The sequence below is a fragment of the Mirounga leonina genome, unplaced genomic scaffold (assembly GCF_011800145.1).
Source record: "Mirounga leonina isolate KUSES-001 unplaced genomic scaffold, KU_Mleo_1.0 Mir_92, whole genome shotgun sequence".
Classification (NCBI taxonomy): domain Eukaryota; kingdom Metazoa; phylum Chordata; class Mammalia; order Carnivora; family Phocidae; genus Mirounga; species Mirounga leonina.
The window spans coordinates 56511-67289 of record NW_023270852.1 but is presented as its reverse complement, the minus strand read 5'-3'; the positions used below and the strand labels follow the sequence as shown (position 1 = coordinate 67289).

At 40.6% G+C, this 10779-nt stretch overlaps 1 pseudogene; it reads right to left on the bottom strand.

Moving 5' to 3' along the window:
• Positions 1–8308: 8308 nt before the first annotated feature.
• Positions 8309–9984, bottom strand: LOC118004182 (annotated as a pseudogene).
• Between the last annotated feature and the right edge of the window lie 795 nt (positions 9985–10779).

The following is a 10779-nucleotide window of genomic DNA, read 5'->3' as shown; positions in this document are numbered from 1 at the left end:
GTGAGTATTTGGTTATGCTCAGAAACACAGAAGGTAGAACAAAATTCCTGGCATCTAGTTGAAAGCTGTCTTCTCAGAAGATGAACTAGATATCTACCTTGACATCTTCTCAAGCACCTATTTATGTTACTACACAGTGTATGGAAAAAATTGGAATGTGAAGTCAGACGTATCTGGTGTTTATCAATATATAACCTTGAGCATGTTACTTAACCTTGAGCATGTTACTTAACCTTTCTAATATAGCGAAGTTACCAAACTTCATTCTTTAAGGAAACACTCTCACACATTTTGTTTTTTGTTTTTTGCTTTTTAAGAGAGGGAGAGAGCGAAAATCTTAAGCAGGCTCCACACCCAGCATAGAGCCCAATGCGGGGCTCGATGCCACAAACCTGAGATCACGACCTGAGCTAAAATCAAGAGTCTGACGCTTAACCAGTGAGCCACCCAGACGCCCCTCTCTCACACATTTTAAAACACATAATGTGACTTGGTATTCTGATGTTTTCCCCACAGAAGAAGCTAAGCTATTTAGGGCACCAAGAAAAGACTTGTGATATATAATTCAAAGTTTACTTTTTGATTTATTGAATTTAAAATAAATACTGCTTAAATATTTTTAATTGTGTCAACTTATTCTCTATAACTAAAACAATCTCTATGCCAAATGCTTTAAAAGAAAAGACTGGTTAAACTTAATAATAATCTGGATTTTTCTGTGACTCTACTGTTTACTAATGGTAAATTAAATGAAATTTCAACCCAAGCACATTCATGTGTATAAAGTATCATAGTCAGTGTTAAGGCTGTAAAGATTAAAAAACAAAGAAGACAATTTGCCTCCAATGGATTCACAGACTTATGTATGAGGGAGGGAGAGAAGGAGAGACAGATTTCCTAAAAAGTACAAATAAGCAGAAGAGAATAAGACCCTGAGATCCCAGCTATGGTATCTGAGGAGCATACCATCCCCCCACTCCCCCACTTTCCCACCCTTGACAAATATCCTAAAGATAAATGGAGATGGCTTCTGGCCCATCCATAAGTCTCATCAGAAGGATTTATAAATGAGAAACAAGAGATCCTAAAAGAGACTTTCAGCTTCAAAGAAACTGCCCCTTTGGTAAACTTAAAGTATATATAGGAAATTCTGAACTTGTAGCTCTGGGGCTAAAAATTCAGGGATGCATTCTCAAAATACATTTAGACATGTAAAAAACCTTTGGAGACATTTCTTATCTAACTATCACTCAAAGGCCATAGGCTTTTTTTTTTTTTCCACACAAAGTATGGGTAATTTTGTCCTATGGTATGTAGATGCAAACAATAAGAGATATAAAATCATACAGCAAATTGCTAGTAACAAATTCATCTACAAATCCACCTAGACAAGTTCTAATTTCTGTGTCTAAGTTTCCTTATTTGCAAAATTGGAGGGAGGATAATTGACACCAATCTCATGGTTATAAGGAGAATTAAATATATATATAATGTATAAAACTATTAGAACAGTTGCTGACCTACACAAAGTATTCAATTAATACTAGCTCTAATAATGGTAAGTGTATCCCAATTTTCCCAGTCTTCAAAAAAAGATAAAATGTTAAATATAATAAAATTGATATTCTAAACTCCTCTGGCTAAGAATTTTTCTTGCCCTGGGAATTAAGCATTTTACAAGATGGTAAAAGCTGTTTTACATGAAATGTAAGTATTCTTTTGTCTTAAGGTGATTTTCAGTTTCATTAGTTTATTTATTATGAAACCCCTAAAATATATTAAGTTCCAAACCTCAAGTGAATAATTTAGCAATTCATTTGTAAATGCATGAAGACCCCAGTCAACCTATATTTACTAAATCCCCATTTTCCTTGATATTGTCACCATGACATGCTGAAGGAAAAGGATTCTGCAAATATAAGCTACTTCCTAGCCCACCACCATGTTCATAATGAAAGCAAATTTTAACAACTGGGAGCAAGGATCAGAGAACAGTAAAGAAAGGTGAGTTTTGCCAGTCAGTGGGAAAACTGACAAAATTTCAGATCTCCTGACAGTTCATCCTTCAACGATATCTCAGAGTTTAGAACGCAACTCTTGTATAAAACTATATAAAGATTTCCTTTCACATTTCAAAATTGGCCCTTAAGCTCCCCTAGGAGCCACTGTAAGAAGGTAGTAACAGTCGTGGCTGGTCTCACTCCATCCTTCTGGGTTTCATAATTCTCTCTTCTTTCCTTGGTTCTGGAATGGATCTAGTTTTGCCACCAACATCTCCTTAGTGGGTTGGGGGAGAGAAGGGTGAAGGATACATTAACTGAATATTTATTATGCACAAGGCATTTTATATCGAGATTCGGAAACATTCTTTCTTTCTTGTTTAAGTTATATAAGAATAAAGTTTCTCAAAAGGAACTTTCAGTAAGAAACTAGAAGAAAACAATTCTCATCCACTCCCCTATTCCCACCCTCCACCCACTGCCCGACCCCCCAAGATAAGTTTAAAGAACATAGGGCTTTGCTCTAAGAACATAACTTTGTCTGGTTGAGCTTATGAGGCATCAGCTATTTTTCCCTTTATTCAACTACCCTCCAAACCCTTTTCAGAACCTCAACATTTTCTCTTGTCACTTTGTTTCCTTTCTCCCTTCAGCATATCTACCCCCTCTACTTCTTCAGGGGCAAAAACCATAGCACAGCCTGGAAAGATAAGAAGCTATACAGTATCCAATGTGTCACACCTGTTTAAACCCAACAAAAAAAGTATATATTTTATTTAAAAAAAAAAAAAAACACACACTCTAATGGGCCAATGCCAGCTGGTATTTTCCCCTTTCCTATAAAAGGCAGGGAGTCATTTTCCTGCTGCATTTCCTGGCCAGACTAAAGATGTACTGGTGTTCAGGATGTACCATGGGAAATAAGGAAGACACACCAAGGAGGTCAGAAGATCAACAGCCCCTTGAAAGAGTAGCAGTCAAGGTGTTTACATTGACTAATTCTTTTCTCCCTTCAGTTTAATCAGTAACAAGTATAATTTAAATTTATCTGATCTAAGAAGCACAAAGCACTATCAAATTAAAATATTTTGAAATCACAGATGCTGTTTGAAGACAGAACTAAAAGCTGTGGAAAGGACGGGTGTGGAGGGAGAGAATCTTCCAGAGAATCTTGTTTTTCTTTTCTGACTCGGGGAAGGGAATGAGAATGAAAGTGGAGATGAAATAAAAGAGAAAACAGTGCCCATGAAAAACATTTTCCTAGGAAATAAAGGCACTGGCAAGGAGAATGGAAGTATAAGACACATCCCTACCTGAAGATAAGCTAGTATGATAACAACATATATACAAGTGAACTCCAGAGCTGAAATTTATACACCACAGATTATGGCTTTACCGAAACACTTCTAGTCACTTTAGGCTCTGTTCACATCTATTTTTAAAACAAATAAATGAATTCCATCCTTCTTTGAGAATTAATTGACGGGCACAAACTTTTACTGGATGGATTAGAATTAGAACTCCAGTTTTCCCCCTAAGCCAACTAGAGTAGAACATCAATGGGGAATTAATTTTAAGCCACTGAAAACCAAATGGTCAGAGGCAAGGTTAAGCTTACCCGCTGGACTTGAACTACTAGCACTGTTTGTCAGTTGTAACCTTGTACCGTCTTAGGGTGCTGGTGATGAAGGTAGGTGTGACGCTGAGAGACTTTGCATCTGAAATGCCCTTTTCTTTGGAGATGTCTAAGGGCTGGTTCCATTAATGGGAGAAGGAAAAAAGAGATGTTGCCATTTGGTCAAGAGGAAGGAAAGGAAGAAGAATGCATTTGTTTTTTGCTAACACAGAGGAGTCATACAGACTTGACTCTGTACTTTCAACTCTGAACTTTCCAAGAAAAGTAAAAATATAAGAAATACGCACCTCACAGGGTCTGTCGTGAAGGTGAAATCAGATGATGTGTAAAGAGCCTGTTCCTGGCACACACCAGGCCCTCAAAAACCGTGTCTTTTCTTCCCAAAGAGGGTAGGAGGAAAGAAGAGTCACCACAGGGGTACTACTCTGACTCCCCAGATCCAGATCTCCACGGGTAGTTACTTCCTGAGAGAGTGACCCTGCCTCCGCCCCGCGTTGGCCCAGCTCCCCCAAATCCTCGACGGTGGTCCCTGATCCCGGCGGGAAGGAGCCACCCCACTCACCTGCGCAGCTGCAGGCGGTAAACTGGGACAGCCTGCGGACCAGCGCTGCCCGCCTCTTATAGGAAGCGGGAGTCGTAGCGGGCCAATGGGCGCCCGAGACAGCCGGGCAGTGACCAATGGGAAGAGAGTTCGCCTGCCCGGCGGGGAGGGGAGCACCGGCGGGAGCTGACCTCCGCTTAGTGCTGACGGTCCCTGCCAGCCTGCACCTTAGCCTTTAGATATATCCGACTCGTGTTTTAATTAAGCTAATGCCAGGCCATCCTTAACTACATAAGTCTAATATTAAACAACCCAGAGTTGGAAATTCCCTCCAAACCAAGATGACATCTACTGACATAATGACCTTCTATAGGCTTGTCTGCTTCTCTCGGCTGCCAACAAAGCAGGAATTCCCCCCACCTCCCACAGGTCTCTGTGCTTCTGGGTTATTCGATAGCCCAGCCCTACTTCACCATTCTTTTGGTGTCTTCCCTTGTTCCTTAAGAAAGAGCAATTGTTTAACTTGTTAGAAGGGAAGTGCTCAATACGCTTCCAATTAAAGAAGTGTTAAAGCTGCAAGCAGATGAGCATGGTATATTAGCAGAAAAAAATATTTGAACAACATGGCACAGGAGTCAAAAATTTGAACTAAGTTATTTATTGGTTGAGTGCTCGGTCCATTAGATCCTGTCCCAAAGGACTATAGGTGTAACACATTATATTGTAGGATATTTTTTCTTCAATTTTTTAAAAGCGACGTTTATTGATGTATAATTTACATACAGTAAAATTCACCTTTTGGAGATGCACAGTTGTGCGTGTTTTGACAAAATTATACAGTATGTAACCACCAATCGAAATATAGAACATTCCCATCACGTCAAAAAAAGTTCCCTTGTCGGGAACCCTCCTACACTGTTGGTGGGAATGCAAGCTGATGCAGCCTCTCTGGAAAACAGTATGAAGGTTCCTCAAAAAGTTGAAAATAGAGTTACCCTACGACCCAGCAATTGCACTACTGGGTATTTACCCCAAAGATACAAATGTAGCGACCCAAAGGGGTACGTGCACCTCAATGTTTATAGCAGCAATGTCCATAATAGCCAAACTATGGAAAGAGTCAAGATGTCCATCAACAAATGAATGGATAAAGAAGATGTGGTATATATATACAATAGAATATTATGCAGCCATCAAAAAAATGAAATCTTGCCATTTGCAACGACGTGGATGGAACTAGAGGGTATTATGCTAAGCGAAATAAGTCAATCAGAGAAAGACATGTATCATATGATCTCACTGATATGAGGAATTCTTAATCTCAGGAAACAAACTGAGGGTTGCTCTAGTGGAGGGGGTTGGGAGGGATGGAGTGGCTGGGTAATAGACATTGGGGAGGGTATGTGCTCTGGTGAGCACTGTGAATTGTGTAAGACTGATGAATCACAGACCTGTACCTCTGAAATAAATAATACATTATATGTTTAAAAAAAAAAAAGGAAGAAGAAGATAGTAGGAAGGGAAAAATGAAGGGGGGGAGATCAGAGGGGGAGACGAACCATGAGAGACTATGGACTCTGAGAAACAAACAGGGTTTTAGAGGGGAGTGGGGTGGGGGGATGGGTTAGCCTGGTGATGGGTACTAAGGAGGGCATGTATTGAATGGAGCACTGGGTGTTATACGCAAACAATGAATCATGGAACACTACATCAAAAACTAATGATGTAATGTGTGGTGACTAACATAACATAATAAAATTAAATTAAATTAAAAAGTTCCCTTGTCTCAATCCTTCATCTATCTTCAGAGCAAGCAATGTAGCATCTTTGACTATCTCTGACTTGCCTGCCTCCTTCTATCATTTGGAAGGACTTTTGTGATTACTTTGTGCCTACCCAGATAATCCAGGATAATCTTCCCATCTCGAAATACTTAATCACATCTGCAAAGTCCCTTTTGCCATGAAAAATAACATATTCATAGGTTACAAAGATTAAGACATGGACACCTCTGTACCAAAACTAGAAGCTTTGAGTGGTACCCAGATGGGAAATGGTCTCTCTCCTTATGTTTGTACTATCTTCTAGATCTGTGAAAATCTTTTTTTCTAAGATTTATTTAATTAATTAATTAATTTATTTATTTATTTATTTGAGAGAGAGAGAGCACATGCATGAGCAGGGGGGAGGAGCAGAGGGAGAGGGAGAAGCAGACTCCCTGCTGAACAGGGAGCCCAACATGGGACTCGATCCCAGGCACCCCAAGATCTGTGAAAATCTTTGGCAAGGAGTTTTCTGATCCTGAGATGTGTCTTTTGAGATATTAAAAGTACTGATTCCATGGATAGTAATGAAGAACACCTCATTGCACTCCCTGGATCTTCAGCAGGACATATTTGAGAGGGGACACATCCCAACTTCCTGTTTCTCCTTTGCTAAGCTGCCTTGGTGGTATCTTTGGATTGGCCCTCCTTGATCTTTGCCAGCTCCTCTTCTTCTTCCCTCCAGACACCCAGGGTTCTTCTGAGCAAGGATCTAGGCCCTCTTCTCTCAGTCTATACCCTTTTCCTTCCTCTTTCCTGTTTTTAAGTGTCCTTGGTATGCTAACAATTCCGAAATATATATTCCAAGACCAAACCTTCCTTCTGAACTCCAGACCTTTAAATCCAACAGCTTATTTGATATCTCTACTTCCATAACACACTGGCATCTTAGCATATCCAAAAGAGGACCTGGGAAAGTAACAAGTGTTGGTGAGGACGTGGAGAGATTTGAACTGAAGCAACAGTTCAAATCTCTCCTAACGTGATTAGGCCGTTGTGGAAAACAGTTTGGTGGTTCCTCAAAAAGTTAAACAGAGAATTAACATAAGACCTGGTAATTCCACACCTAGGTATACACCCAAAATAACCAAAAACAGATTCTAAACAAAACATTATACACCAATGTCCACAGCAACACTAACCACAATAGCTGAAAGGTAGAGACAGAGGTCCATCCATCCATTCAATGGATAAATGGATAAACAAACTGTGGTATATACATGCAATGAAATACTGTTCAGCCATAAAAAAACAGTAAAGTACTAATACATGCTACAACCTGAATGAGCCTGGAAAACGTTATGCTACCTGAAAGAAGCCAGACACAAAAGATCACACATATCGTACGATTCAATTCATAGGACATATCCAGAATAGGTAAATCCATAGAAACAGAATGCAGTGTGGTGGCTGCCGAGGGCAGAGAGGGGGAGAAAAGGAGCAACTGTTTAGTGGGTACAGGGTTTTATTTTGGGATGATGGAAATGTTTTTGTAGATAGAGGTAGTGGTTGCACAACATTGTCAATGTACTAAATGCATCGTTCAGTTTAAAATGGTTAATTTTATGTTATGTGAATTTCACCTCAATAAAAAAAGGTAAATGATCTCCCTGCCTGCCTCATGTCTCCTTCCTTCCTGCATATGCTTCTTTTTCATCTCCTTCATCGCACAAATGACCAAATTTGGTCTCTTCTACCTTTAATATATACTTGAACTCATCCACTCTTCTCCATCTCCTCTGCCACTGTGCCAGTCCAATCCACCACCATCTTGTCTCTGAAATACTGCAATTATCTCCTCTCTGGTTTTCCTTTTTCTTCCCCCATTCTCATTTTTAAAATATGCCAAAAACTATTGTTGAGTCTACACAATCATTTTTGCCACACCTTACAAATGCAAAAAAAAATCATGTCTCTACACTGACCATAACAATAAAATGGCTCCCCATTATTCAAAGGATGAAGTTTCCTTATTATTTTTTTAAAATATACATTTAAATGATCAGGCTTCTACATTTAGCAATCAACAGCATGGGTGCCAAAAAAAAAAAAATCTACATTAAAACCCTTTGTTGGAATGCTTTACACTTTGCACAGAACAGAAACTAAAATAACCTTCTATACAATTAGTCACAAATAGAGTCCTCGAGTTTTTTGCCCAGACACATGTCTAAAACATGTCTTCTTCATAGCAGCTCGGCCCTGCTCCCACTGTGCTTGGCTGAGTTCACAAATCTGTTGTAACCTGTAGCTTCCCTGTCACTTCTCTGACTCTCCTCTCCAGCTAAGCTTTGTTTCCTGGCAGGAATTAAAACCTCCTGTCACTGCCGTAGATACTGCTGCTGCTGGAACCACCACAGCCACCTTGGTTTCATGGTTTGGCAAAGTATTGGCCTCCACCACCATGGGGCCCAGAGCTTCCGGCTCTAAAATTTCCTTCTTTCATGAGTCCAAACTTTGAAGTTTGATTGTTGTAGTTGTCAAAAGCATTACAGTTTCTGCCACCTCTAAAGCTGCTTCCATCATTACCAGATCCATTAAAGCTATCTCGACTGCCCTATATCCACCACCACCTCAAATGCCACCAAAGCCACCTCACCCACCGGAGTTTCCTCTACAACCAAAGTTGTCATTGCCACCAAAACCTCCTCCATGACTGCCACCAAAGTTTCCAGAACCACTTCGACCTGTCTGGCTGGATGAAGCACTCGCCATCTCGTGCTTAGCTAGGACTTGCCTTACCTCACAGTTGTGGCCATTCACAGTATGGGGTTTTTGAATGACAGTCTTGTCTCCAGAGTCATGGTCATCAAATGTTACAAAAGCAAAGGCTCTCTTTCTGCCACTGCCTCCATCAGTCATGATCTCGATCACTTCAATTTTCCCATACTGCTCAAAACCATCTTAGATGATGGTCTTCAGCATCTTCTTTAGTGCCACCAACAAAAATCTTTTTCACAGTTAAGTGGGCACCAGGTCTTTGAGAATCTTAAGACAGCCCTCTTTGGTTCCACAACTCTTCCATCCACCTTGTGTGGCCTTGTATTCGTGGCTGCATCCACCTCCTCCACAGTGGCATACGTGACAAACCCGAAGCCTCTGGAGCATTTGAGGTTTGGATCTCTCATATTCACACAGTCTGCAAGCGTTCCCCATGGCTCAAAATTGCTCCTCAGAGGCACATTTGTTGTTTCAAAGCTCAAACCTCTGACGAAGAGCTTCTGCAGCTTTTCAGGCTCTTTGGGAGACTCTGGTTTAGACATGACAGCAGTGGGAGGGGAGACTTTGACAATGTTTACTCAGTGGTGCCCACGGGCCGAAAGCCATGGGATAAACTTTAAAGTGTTTTTCATCATCTGCAAAGGCCTCCGATCTGGCCCTTATGTACCTCTCTAGTTTGTTACCCTATCACTCTCCCTTCTTTCACTGCATTCCATCCACTGCTGTGTTCTAATCCTCTCTGCAAAGCTCCTTCCCACTTCAGGCCCTTCCCACATGCATACCCTGAAGATCTCCATCCCCACACCCCAACCCCGTCTCTTCACCTGATGAACTTTTCCCATCCTTCATTTAGGTTTTCACTTGAGGGTCAATTCCTTCCCTAAAGTAAACTATCCCCCGGTTTAACTTAGGCTCCCCATTTGCCCCTTTCTCACACCCTGCCCTTCTGCTTTAGAGCACTTACACAACAGTTAGTACCCAGTTAGTTGTGTGACTTCATTTACTTATATCTCCCACAAGGCAAAAATTCTTTTTTGTTTTTGTTATTGTTGTTTTTTTGTTAAATCTCCATTGGCTATCCCAGTGCCTGGCATATAGTAGTCTCTGGATATATTTTTTCAATTCATGACAACTGAATGAAGAACCTATGTTCAGATATGTGTGCATATATGCAGTCTGGCATGTCTGTAGAACTCATTCCCCTTTGTGCAGTACCGCAAGACCGCCTTCCAGAAAGATGATACCAACTTCCATCCCCACTCCCAAGAATAGAAAACGACATCCTCATCTCACCCAACAGGGGATGCTATTCATTTTAATTTTGATAATCTTAGTAGCAAAGACAAATATCTAATTTTAATTAGCGTTTTCTAATTATTAGCAGAGCTGAGCATCTTTTCAGACATTTGTTCACCTGTCAATTTCCTGTCACAGCTCATTCTTTAATGGGCTATTTTTTTCTCATTGATAAGTAGGAGCTCTCTAGATATTATGGATGGTAACTATTATATGCATTGCCATCACCTAAGCCTTTCATATGTTTTTAACTTCATTTCAGATGTTTTATATCTTATAACAGTTTTGTTTTTATAAAGTCAAATCAATCTTTTATGCTGAAGCTTAAAGCAGCCCCCGGTCACCGTCTTCTCCCTCCTCCCAGTTCTAAGGTGGACAGGGGGAGATTAGTTGTGGGTGTGGGGTATAAGAAGTTAAGAGTGGAAGCAGGGAGACTGGCTGAAAGGCTACTGAAGGGGTCCAGCTGAGATATGATGCGATACGGGTAGAGTGCAGATGAAGAGAATGAAGAACCTACAACCTGAGGATGTGCTTCAGAGGTGGAGTCGATAGGATCAGCTGATGTCAGGGGTGGGAGACTGGTAAGGGACACTGAGTTTCAAGGATAATTTATAGGCTCTTTACTTGGCAATTGGGTAGATTATGGTTGCACTTACTGAGATGCAGATGGGTGGAGGGGGAGCAGGTTTGGTAAGGTGGAGAAAATTAAGACTTGTTTTGGATTTGTTAGGTTTGATATGCCCCCCTTACTATCCAAATGAA